This window comes from Ammospiza caudacuta, chromosome 31 (genome assembly GCF_027887145.1).
Source record: "Ammospiza caudacuta isolate bAmmCau1 chromosome 31, bAmmCau1.pri, whole genome shotgun sequence".
Lineage (NCBI taxonomy): Eukaryota > Metazoa > Chordata > Aves > Passeriformes > Passerellidae > Ammospiza > Ammospiza caudacuta.
The window spans coordinates 740027-751204 of record NC_080623.1 but is presented as its reverse complement, the minus strand read 5'-3'; positions in this window follow the sequence as shown (position 1 = coordinate 751204).

Genomic DNA, 11178 nt, shown 5'->3' with positions numbered 1-11178 from the left:
AGGAGGCCCTTGGAGCTGCAAGAGACAGCAGCCGGGCCCTGGGTGCCTCTTGCTGGGAGCGGGCGAATCCTCCACTCTCAGAGCCCAGGTGGCAGCTGGCTGCTGCTGAGGGGAAGTGCAGCCGTGCTGGGCACAGCCCGGCCTGGAGGCATTGGCCATCTGGAGTGTGCCCAGGAGCGGGGAAAGGCCAAGGGCAGCCGAGGGCCGCTGGGCTGGCTGAGGATTCCTCCTCTTCTGCCGGCTGCCCTGCAACTCCTGGCAAAGCTCAGCAGTGTGTGCAGCACTCTGGGCACCGGGGGAGGGAGCTGGGCTGCTCGGCAGGCTGGAGCACAGGGCAGCCTCCTTCATGCCCGGCACTTGTGCCAGGGAAGCGAGGCCAGCGTGAGGCAGGGACAGCTTGGCAGGGCCCATCTGCAGGAGCCAGCGCCTCACACAGCCCTGGGAGGAAGCGCCTGCAATCCTGCAGTTCTGCACTGAGCCAGAGCAAAGGTGTGAGATGCAGAGTGTTTGGCAGAAATATTCAGGCCCACAAGGCCAGCCTGCTTTGTGCTCTCTGGCGCAAAGCAAGGGCTGTGCAATGCAGCTCTGAGCTGCTGGGAGAGAGGCAGTCAAGGATGTGCCTGAGGTGAGTCAAGGGGTTAGCTGAAAATGTAATTAGGATAACTGAAAATGCAGATAAGTTGAGGAGCCAGCTGGGAATAGAATTGGGAAAGCAGAAGATTGCATGTTTTAGTTAAGATTTTCAAATGAGGTAAGAAGCTAAGTTAGTAATACAGCTAGCAGAAATCACATCCCTTAGTTAAAGAGTACCAAATATATTAGGAACATAAAGCTAGGAGTGACAGGGATAAAGGATGCAATTGTGAAGAAACAGAGACCATAGAAATACTTTGCCTTAAGAATAATTGAACAGTTAGAAGAGGTTTGGACCATGAGCAGCAGGTCCAAAGGTCTTGCCAACTGGAACTGCAGCGGTGCAGCGGTGTAGGTGTCACTCACGCAGGCTAGCCGGCCAGCAATCGCTAGCAGCACAGGGGGCACTTGTCCTGATAGCGGGGCTTTGGGACAGTGCCTCAAGCAGACACTCAGCGCTATGGCTGCAGGTGCTGCCAGCTGCGGACGAGACCGAGAATCGCTGCAGTGAACAGGAAGAAAGAGCACCCTCCATTTGGGGAAAAAGTCCAGCTTTAATAGGATCCAGGGGAGCCAACTAATGAAGAGGATTTGAGGGCTGATACATGTGGTTATAAAAGGAGTGGGAGGTAGGGGGTGGATCCAATACCAGAACCAATGGGAATCCAGGGGGAGGGGGCTACATGAGATTGACATACATGGAAGACCAATGGGTACAGCTTAAAGGCAGGGCCCCAGTCCCTGAGCCAATCACTCCATGCCCTGGAGAGAAGCTTCTGGAGAAAAGGGAATGAGCAGGGAGTGACTGGCAGGGCCCTGGGGAGGAGTAGAGGAAAGGATACATTGAGTTGTCAGGGTAACCAGGGAGGAGTAGACATGGATACATAGGGTGCTATGGGGACCAGAGAGATTGACATTTAACTGGGAGAGGAAGGAGAACCTGGGCCGAACCATTACAACATAGGGCGAAACAGAACATTCCAACTTCAAGTAAACGGAGAACAAATCAAGTAAAAGGGAGACTAAAACAAACACAACACAACAAACTGGCCATGGGAGAAGAGTTCACCATGAGGAAGACGGCTTTCTTCCTCCCATACAACCACTCCCTCATTTCAAAATCCCACCAACTCAGTTAAGGGAATACAATTGAGGAGCTGTAATAGATATTCAGCTGATAAAAATGTGAAGCAGGCAGGTAATAATTATGTGTTATGGGTCTTTAGGAACCTTATGTAAAACCTTTTCTGTAGAAATAGAGAGCAGGAGTCTGCAACTCCTTCCTCGTGTCTTTGGAAACTAGTTCACGTGTGTCCAGCGCTGCAATAAATACCCTTCTTTTCTACTATAATTAGTTGAAGAGTCATCTGTCTGTTCTTCAAGGGTTATGCTGGAGTAGTGAACTGATTTGGAAGAGAGCTGAAGAGTTTCAGCAAGCAATTTTTGGAAGAGATGGAAGGCTCTTGTGACTGAAGGGAAAGCTATTTGGAATAGAGTAATGATCCCAAAGTCCATACAATTGTATCTTTGTGTCTGAATTTAAATCAGAACAATTATAGATAGCTTCATGCAATTTGTCTAAAAATATATTAAAGTCTTCACTCTTTTTTTGATGAATCTGTGTAAAAGACATGGTGTGTAACTAATCTGGAAGTGCAAGGATAGCATTATATGCTAGTTGTTGGCTCATCTGTAAGACTTGATCAGTGCTCCCAGCCTGGGCAGTGGCAGTAGCCCAGGGACCCTTGCCAAGTAACTGATGCGCTGTTAAACCATACAGAGGATCACCCTGCACTCTAGGTCTTGCTGCTTCTTGAGCACACTTTTTCTCCCAGCTTTTATGACACATCACCTGCTAATGGGGTGGCATTCTAAGTCTTATTAGGGTATGCACATCAGCTGGACTTAATGTGTTAGATGGAAAAATATACTGCAGAAGTGACTGTGCAAGTTGGGATTTTCAACCAAATTGTGAAATTGCAGCTCTCAACTTTCCTAAAATCTTCCAATCGAAAGGTTTTCAAACTCTACTTGCAGCATTAGTTACTACAGGAAAAGCTTCTACATCATTGGAGAGAAAAGTCCATTCTGCAATAGCTTCTGTAATAACTTTTTTCTACTTTTGTTTCTCTTGAAGCTTGGCCTGCAGTTCCTCAGAAAGGATTAGGAGGACCATGCTAGTCTGGGAAATTGACACTGTTTGCCCCTAGCATTCAACAGATGCTTGACATCAGACACAAATTCCAACATCCAAAATGTAGTGTGCATCTATTAGGCTCAGACTGCAAGGATAATATAGAATTGTGGAATTGGCCTTCAGTTAAATTGACATCACTTTTTACACAAGGATTAGCTTCATCAAAGGCCCTTACATAATTCAAACGATTGGCCTGTTGGACAGGAAAACAAATTAACATTAGATCTGCAATACTGAATGAGCTTACCACTGATGTAGGTAGCATACGCCACACTGTGTTACAGGATAGGGCTGCTATAGATTTTTTGTTGCTAGCACAAGGAGGTGGGTATGAAGATTTTGAAGGGATGTGTTGCATGAATCTCTCTGACCACTGAATCTATTCACAAGAAACTGTCATTGCTTAAGGAGAATGTGAAAAATCTGACAGTTGTTTAGAATTCTTTTGATGAGTGGCTAAAATCCTGGGGAATAATGGGCTGGCTCAAGGACTTAGTACGCTTTGGTATTAGGTATTCTTGGCTACATAATTAATAAATAATTCTACCTATTATTGGCTTTGTATTATTTTTTGAATTCTTCTTATAGTGCCTTGCTTACTAAACTTTGTGCAAAAAGTAATTGACCCTGCTTTTAAATCAGTTTGGCTTGTGGAAAGACAAAACTGGGGAACTGTTGAGAGTTTTTTGCAGATCGAGGAGTTTTTTTAGACAATGGCCACATTCAGCCGATGCACAATCCAGCCTGCTTGTAATAATGGACAATGGTCACATACACAAGCAATGAATAATGGACATATTCAGAAATGGGCTCGGTATATCCTTGAAAGAAATGCAAGAAGAAGAATCATCAAGACTCAGCAAGTTTGTCAGCAAATTTGGGAAAGTCATGGTTGGGCCAGACGACCACAGCAAAATGAGTGAAAAATTAGGTGATCCAATCAGCATTCTAATTTAGACGTGTGAACAGCTAGGATTAACCAATCATGTGTTAGCTGGAGACGCGTGGACAGTGAAGATTTTTTATAAATATAGTCTTTAAGGGGACAATAGATTTGGCTTCACTGGATCATGTTGGTCATGGTGTGCTGTCCCTGAACCTCTGCGCCTTGCTAAAGCTTTGCTCTTCAGAGCCAGTTTTGAAGGTACAGAACTTAATATCCAGCATAAACCAAACAACAGCTGAGGATACAAGCATCATAATGTCACCCTAGGACACACATAAACTTCTGGGTCTCTTGACACTTTTCCTGAGCAGAACGGGCCTGGGCTTGGCCAGAGCCCAATCCTCAGCTTGGAGGGTTTCCCCTGAAATATTCTACAAGCCTCTATTCATGTCAGTTGGGAAAATTTCTTTAAATGATACATTTCTTGCAGGTAACTACAAAAGATTATGCGAAAGTCTCCAAAGCAGCTGGTTTGGTGTTAAACAGCTGGCAGAAGCATCTGGTCTTCTATTTTTAGCTAACGAAAACTGATGGTGTCAGTCCATAATGCCCAGGGTTTGTCCTGTAAGCCAGCTCTGGCTGAGGGCTGCCACTCAGGCCTGAACACATCAGCAGCTGAAGCGACCATGGCTAGGAGTGGCAAAAACACCCACTGGGACTGGCTCAGAGGCCCTGGGACTCCCTGGCATGGATCAGCTCAGGAGACAGGATTTCAGGGAGCCCAAAGGACTTTTGGGAGAGCTGCTGCGGAGACAGAGGGAATGGCAGAGCTTAATCCCTTGCCTGGGCTCCCAGAGGACCCTTCTGCTGTGGGGCTGCTGAGGGGGGAGGAGCAGCAGGTACCCATGGCCACCCCAAACCAGGGCCCCATTGGCAACACAGCCCCGACCGGGGCTGCGGGACCCCATCTCTGGGATCAGTCAGGAGCTGCAGAGCTGGGAGTGCTCAACCAGAGCCGCTGAGCCTTCAGCAGCCCCACAAGGCCATAGCGTGAGCCCAGCGGGGAGTGGGCACTGACAGGGACTGTGGGGCCTGAACCAAGGCCCAGGCCCACTGAGAGCGGCTGTGCCAGACATGCTGCAGCTCCAGGACAGCTGGAGCCCCAGGCAGCCATGGGTGCTGCCATGGACGTTCCTTTCTTCCCCCTCAGAAAGGATGCTGGGAAGCTGGGGAAATGTCAATGAAAGGAGCAGGGATGGTGGGAGCTGTGGAACAGCACTGACACGAGAAACCCAAACTCTCCTGAGAAAGGAGGACAGAAATCCCTGGTGTCCAGCATCCTGCCAGAGAAACCCATTCCCAGAATTACCAACATAAAACCATCCTCCAGTTCTCTGGATTGTGCTGCTCCTGACTCACTGACACCTCCCCACCAGAGTGAAGCCCTGAAGTGGGATTGATGGAGGAAAGCTAAGCCCTGAGCCGTGCCAGGGTCAGTGCCAGGAGCATCCCCTGGCGCTGTTTGACAGCGGCTCTGAAGGAACTGGGGATGCAAACAGGACAAACCTGAGCCTCTCTCACCATCAGATACCTCAGAGGTTACACAGCAACACGGCCGTGGCTCTCCCAAACTGGATTTAGGAATGGCACACCTACTGCAGCCATTGGATCCAGATGTGCCCAGATCCCTTTGGGACTCCTGCTTTTGGAGTCTCTGCCTCCTCTCCCTGCCACAAGGAGGATCCTGTCTCCCCTCTCCCTGCCCTGACAAGAAAGTCATACAAATAAAGACGTGGGATTGCCGGGTGCTGAGGGGTTGTAGAAGGAGCTTTCTCCAGGTCTGGCCTGTTTCCAAAACCCACACAGTCTCCTGCAGCAAGGAACCTCCTTGTTCACCCTCTCCAAGGGTGTCAAGCTCAGGAAGGGATTCCTGACACCTTGTCCAGCTGGGAGAGCTCCTGTGTCTCCATATCAGGGGACAAAACCAAACACAGGAACCCTGGGGGGACTGAGATTGTGGCATGGGGACATCTGCATTTATTTTCCAGTGACAAACAAAAATGTGGAATGGTGCCAGAGCTTGTTTTGATCTACATCAACCTTTGATAAACGTCCCTCGTCCTGACAGCGACACCTCTGCAGCTGCTCTGGGAGATCTCCTGGACCGAGTGCAGTAAGAGGAGATTGCAGTAGTGCTGAGGTGCTCGAGGGGGCCCATTTCAATGCTCTGCTGGAGTCCAAGGACATTGCATTTCCCCAAGAGCAACGTTCCTTTCTGGCACTCACTGCCCATGAGGGACATAGTTCAGTTGCTGCCCTTGAGTGAGTTCCAGCCACAGGGAGAGGGAGGAGGAGATGATCACACCCATGGCTGCTTCTGGGTCCGGACATTCGGTGAGATAAAGCTGAGCCAGAGCTTCAGCATCTCTCCCAAAATCACAGAATCACAGTACGGCTTGGCTTGAAAGAGACCTTAAAGTTCATCTCGTTCCACTCCCTGCCATAGGCCAGGACACCTTCCACTATCCCAGGCTGCTCCAAGCCCTGTCCAGCCTGGCCTTGGACACTGCCAGGGATCCAGGGGCAGCCACAACTTCTCTGAGCAAGCTCTGATCTCTGCCCAGGTGAGCAGAGACTGGACCCAAGGGAATGGCTGGAGCTGGGTCAGGGCAGGGCTGGGCTGGGGATCAGCAAAAGCTTCTTCCCCCAGAGGGGGTTCAGGCACTGCCCAGGCTCCCCAGGGGATGGGCACAGCCCCGAGGCTGCCAGAGCTCCAGAGGCCTTTGGACAGTGCTCCCAGGGCTGCCCAGGCTGCGATTGTTGGGGGGTCTGTGCAGGCCCAGGGGCTGGACCGGCTGATCCCAATGGGCCCCTGCCAGCTCAGCCCCTTGTGCAATTCTCACCCTTTGGCTCAGCCTTTGTGTCCCCTCGAGGTGCTGGCAGAGCTATTTGGCATGGGGCAGGAGCAGGGCAGCCCCAGCATTCCCCTGTCTATGTGTGACACCCCATTGGTGACAGCCCCAGCGTTGCTTTGTGTGTGAAACCGCAGTGATGACAGCCCCAGCATTGCCCTGTGTGTGACACTCCAGCAGTGACAGCCCCAGCGTTCCCTCCCTGCAATCTCTCCAAGGGAAGAATCCAGAGCCACGTCCAGTCCATGGAACTGAGTGGCCACTGCCCACCCCGGCCTGGGCTGATGTGGATTCCTCTGCACACAGCTCGGGGAAGGTCCCCCTGGCCACCTGCACAGTGCCCCAGAAAAGTGTCAGACACAGTCACAGAGCTGTGCCCAGAGCTGACAGGGGGAGTTTATTAAAAGAACAAAAAAGAAAAAACAAAGCCCAAAAAAATCCCAAACAAAATAATCTGAAACAAAAACCTCACTTTCACCAAAAAGAGAAAAAAAAAAAACAAAAACACAACCACAAAACAATCAAAAACAGTAAAAAAAAACAGACAAACCAAACAACACAAAAATAACCCAAAAAAACCACAAAAAAACCACAAAAAACCCCGAACCAAAACAAACAAAAGAAAAACCAAAATAAGAAAATGAGAACTCCCCCCAGCAGAGCTGTTCCATCCTTCACTTGTCACACCTGTACCCACACAAAACCACAGGCTGCAAAAAATCAGGATTCATTTGGCACATTTGCAGGAAAAGCAGGTTTAGGACAGGCTTCCAGCAGAACTGTTCTCAACTGAGCCAAAAAGGCCCCTTTGGCAGCTGCAGGGCCATCATCCACCTGCGCATTCACACTGGGGAGAGCACCTATGAGTGCACCCAGTGTGGGAAGAGGTTTCGGACCAGCTCCCATCTCCTCCAGCACCAGCAGATTCACACCGAGGAGAGGCCCTTTCTCTGCCCTGACTGTGGGAAATGAGATAGAGTAGAGATCCATTCTGAATTAGGTGAAGTGTCTAGAAGAGGTGAAATGTCTGTGAGGCCAAAGCTGAAGGAAAAGTTGCATGCTGGACACAGCAAGGAACAGAGAAAGAAAAACAGAAATGACCACAAGGTCCATTTGCCCCCGACCTAGGAATTCCTTTGATAAAGAAGAACTGGTGATAAATGTCACGCGGAATGAATATGTATGAACCCTATGTGAAACTGTATGCACATGCATTTGGAAGGGGGATAAAAGGAGACCTGAGGTCTTCAGGGGTACGCATGCCTTTTGGGGCATTACGCGCATTGTAATAAAAGCATACCGGTCTTTACAACTTTTATAAAGTTGTGAGGTTTCTTCTTTTCTCCGCAAAACATTCTGGCGAGCCAGCCAGGAAAGATACCTTCTGTCTCCGTCTCTGTCCCCGCAGTCAGGGGGGAACCGACGGACTCCTAGGCGCTCCCCAGGATTTTCTTAAAGGAGGCTCCCTCGTCTCGACTTGCCTCCTGCGAGGACAGACAAGGACCTGCTGGCCTGTGGAGGAAGATACGGTATGTACTGAGGGGCCCCCGGGGGGGAAAGGAGAGCAAGGGAGTAAACCACCCAGAGACATCTGAGTTCAGCTGATGGAGCAGCTGTATTAGAGATGGGGTTCATCTTTCTGATAGGGCGGAACCGCTAGTGGCTCTGGGGGTGAGCTGGGTGAACCTGTGTATGCATGTATTGGGGTTCGTTGTTCTGATAGGACAGAGCTGAACCCGCGTGTGTTTTCTTTGTATGTGTGTGTGAGTGGTGTCCGGACACTGTGTTGCTGTATGGTTAATGCATTGTGTGGTCAGTGCGCTGTGTTTGTAATTGTGCAAGTGTATTAAGTGTATGGTGTATAAAAGAGAGTAGATCCATAGCGCTCTATTGTGCGGGGGTGTTGCCCGATTGATAGATGACACAAAACTCGGATAAGTTTTGTGGGTGCTTTATTAAGGGCCCGGGGAACTGGGGGACTCAAGTCCCAAAATCCCAGCCCCCAAATTCACGTATGGGTCCTTCCCTCTTATACATGAGATTCACAACAAAGTCTCCAAGAAACAGTTTCCCGTTCCCCTTGCCTAGCCTCCAAGAAACAGTCCTCCGTTCCCCTTGCCTGGTCACAGACCCCTTGTGATACATTCCTTGGTTCACAAACAAGATCATTAATCCTCTGCTTATCTTATTCTAAGAGCATTGTATGCTGCCTCCAGACAGGTTAGCATTCTTACTTTCCTGCACTAGTTTAATTATTTATTAAATCCCTAAGACTACCTGCTAGGTTACACACAAAAACCCAACACACACTTTCAATGGCTACAAAACTACTTTTTAACAAACCAGTTCACACACAACTCACTATAATTAAATATTTTGCTAAATTTCATTTATTTTCCAACATTTCCCACCTTTTGAGCATCCTTTAGTCCTGCTGCAAGGATGCTCAATCAACAGTAATATCTTCATAACGAGGTGGGGAGTGTTCTTCATTCTGCTGCCCACGGGTCATCGCCTTCAGCAACCGGAGAGATCGCCTCTTTTCCTTTTCGATCACACCTAAGAGGCATCTATATACAATCCATATAGTCACTAAAAATACTGAAAACATTAGTACATACTGTATAGCAGAAGTAATCCAGCCAGACAGGTGAAGCCCCAAAGAATCAAATACTGCTCCTATCCAATTATGCTGTGCTTCCCTTTCAATTTCCTTGGTTTTTGTTTCTACTTCTGCCAGTTGAGAAATATCTTTCTCAACTTCAAGTGTAACATTTGGAATGTGTACACAGCAATGATCTATTCTCCTACTCAGGTAACCACAATCTCCATGTTCCTTTAACAGTAGCAAATCCAATGCCATTCTGTTTTTTAGGGTCATTCTTGATGTAGCTTGCAATTGCAAATTTAGATCTTTAAATCCCTTCTTAGTAGCTGCTGCCAACCTTTCTGTCTGTCCTAACAAATTGTTGAGCATTTCCCCGTTTCGATATGTCGGTACCAGAGGGAATAATGACTCTAATATCCATCCAAATTGCACTCCTGAGCCAGGTTCATGCCACTGCTCCTCTAGGGATTCTTCCCTCTTTCTGAGTCCTTTCCTTTGGATCAATCTATTCTGTTTCCAGTATGGACATAATGTGGGAACCCCTAGGGTGATTTGTGTAACTGATCCATCTAGAGGTAAATGTGTGGTCCACTGTCCGTGTCCCAACACCCAGACTAAATTTCCAAGGCTATGCACAGTAGTATATCTGCAATCTATAGGTCCAACCATGGACTCTCTGCTAACCGTGTGATCATACCCCCTACACTCGCATCCCCACTTTAATGCCATTTTCACTGGTACCAATCCAATTCAGTCTTCCGATGTATCACATGTAAAAACCTCAGTACAATTCCAATCCTCTTTCTGCGGTCTGAACTCTCGGGAAGATGTAGACGTGATAAGGGCCCTATAATGTGACTGATTCTTTACTCCTGACCATTGGATGCACCATTGTACTTCCCCAAGGTAATTATAGTGTTCCAAAACACTAGGTCCCCATAATGTCTTCCAACTATTCCAGGTGTCAAAATTCTGTGTGACATTCTGACAACTCATCTCATTTTGTTGGGATTTCGTTCTTCTTTGTACTGTATTGCATGGCTCATCTATTGGGGTTGCAATTAAACGCCTCCTGGTATTTTGAATCCAACCATAATGATTGGATTTCTTTTCACATTCCTCTCTAGTCATAGCCCGAGTGGTCATACACAAATCCCTTCATACATCTACTGGTTTGGAAACTGACTGGCAGGACCATGAAACATTCTTGAATGTTTCAGGCATTTTGGTTACTGGTATTATTCCCCAGGGAATTGGTTCACCTGCAGCCTGTGGTAACGGCAGGCAAGCTGTTATTTTAGTCACATTCTGCATGATCCCAAAATCTCTGATTAATCCTACCACTAAATTTTCCTGCTCAGTATTTCGTTCTATTGTATCATTAACCTCCCGTCTACTCCTACCGTGTCTCTGTAAGGATAACATCATTCTGTCATGCCTCCACCATGCATTTCCTCTTCTAGGATTAGTGACACTCGACCACCCACAACCTTTGCCTTCCTTCCCCCACCAATTGGTCCCGTCCTCTATTCTGTCCCAGGTTAGTTCCCTATTTTGCTTCCACCATTTGACCCAAAAGTTCCTTTGATATCTTGATCTTACTAAGAAGGAACAATTTATTCTGAGAGGTGGCCCATCCCACATGTCCACTGCCATTGATACTGGATTAACCTTTATGTTTTCAGCACGATCCCCTGTCCATGGCAAAACCCTCATACTCACTCTTTTGTAATCAAAACTATCCCGTATTTTGACCAAACATGTATATTCTCCCGTATCGTTTGTGGTTACCTTGGTAAGATTCAGTACCGTGTTTCCTTGTTGTTTATCCTGATCCCAACCGACTCCTATCTTGCCTCGGCTTCTTTCAGCCCCCCGTTGCCATATTGCAATAACTTCACCGGCCTCAACTTTCTGGCTGTCAAAGATAACACAAGTTAAT